Source organism: Notamacropus eugenii, chromosome X, assembly GCF_028372415.1.
Source record: "Notamacropus eugenii isolate mMacEug1 chromosome X, mMacEug1.pri_v2, whole genome shotgun sequence".
NCBI lineage: Eukaryota > Metazoa > Chordata > Mammalia > Diprotodontia > Macropodidae > Notamacropus > Notamacropus eugenii.
This window is the reverse complement of record NC_092879.1, coordinates 8,133,602-8,135,216: the sequence shown is the minus strand read 5'-3', so window position 1 is coordinate 8,135,216 and position 1,615 is coordinate 8,133,602.

The following is a 1,615-nucleotide window of genomic DNA, read 5'->3' as shown; positions in this document are numbered from 1 at the left end:
TAGCTGCCCCACAAAGAACAGGCCACAAGGAAGTTCCCATGTCCTATGGGGAGTAAGGCACTGAAGATGGACAACTCTGCTCCTGCCTCCCTGGGCCTCCTTCCCTCCTCATCAATTGTGGTTTCCTTCCTGGGATGTCCCAGTCCAATGCCCTACCTTCCTTACCTGCTGGAGCCTCTTCCACCTCCAGTTCTCAGCCTCCTTCATCCACCTCCAGTTCTCAGCCTCCTGCAGCTGCCTCCAGGCCTCAGCCTCCTCCAGCTTCTCGACCACTTTCTTCCTGGCTTTCTCAGCCTGCCACCTATCCTTTCCCTGCCAGACCCCCCAAGTCAGTTGGTTAGGTCCTGTTTGGGTCAGACCCCTGCCCAGCCCAGTCCCGTGCAGTCAGCACCTCCTCCAAGGTCCAGGACCCAGAGCCTCCAGTGACCTTCTCATGCTCCTCTGGCTGAGCCGGATCTTGCACCAGCTGAAATGGGTCCTGCACCAGCTGAGCCAGGTACTTCTCAGTATGGTTCGTCTTCTCTATCTCCAGCTGTTCTGTCCACTCTTGGGCCTTGCCGACATTCTGAAAGAGCTTTCCAGCTTCCTGGGGGTTACAAGGAGAAATGGACCTGTCACCAGGCTTGGAGAACCCCCCTCCAACCTACTCTGGCACCCCTGCTCCCCAAGGCCTCCCCAGGGGCCAGAAAGCCGGCAACATCAGGACAGGGGCAGATGTTCACCTCTTCATTTCCTACAGACCTGCATGCTTGACCTCCTCTGGGTGTAAGTGCTTGACTTTCTCCGGACCTGGAACTTGTCCTCCTCCATCTTCTGCTTTCTCAGCAGCTCCTCCTCATTTCTCAGGTTCTCCAGTCACTGCTGCTCTTTCTCCTGAGGACAGACAGATGAGTGGAGGGAAGGGCTGACCTATTTATGAGGGAGCAGTGGACAGGCAGGCACCATCAGAGGCCTGGGTCCCTCCAACCACCCTTCTCCACCTCCCCATAGGAGGCCCAACTTCCCCCAGCCCAGCTGACTAGAACACGAGAGAGGATGCGTCATAGGCAGGAAATGAACCCAGATATGAGGTCAGCCATCTCTTCACTTGCTGTAATAAATATTATTGACATGAATGAGACCAGTGGAAAGGAGGAGGTTACTGTCCATGCCCAGAGCTATGGACACAATTGGGTGCCCTGTCTCCTGCCAGATTGGATGCCCTAGACTGGCTGAACTACTAACTGTCCAGGTGGGCTTGAACCACTGCTCCCTCTCTGAGATCTAAGATTCACCATCTGTAAAGTGAATTCATTGTCCTTCAGCCACACCCCTCCTGTGGCAGCCTCCCAGGAACCCTTCTGCAACACTTAGAGCTCCAGGCTTGGGGTTTGCCCTAGCTTCTCCTCATGGAGATGGTGGAGGTGTCCCTAGTCAGCCTCAGTGGACCACTGACCCAGAAGGGCAAGGGGCTTAGCCAAGACCACACATTCAGGAAGCAGCAAGTTGGTGTTCATGAGAAATGAAAAAGATGGTGTCTCCACACAGATATAGGGGAGTGGGCTTGCTTGCAACAGATATACCTCGAGTGAGGAGAAAAGCAAGAAAGGGTCGCAGTGACACCAGTCTCACCCAG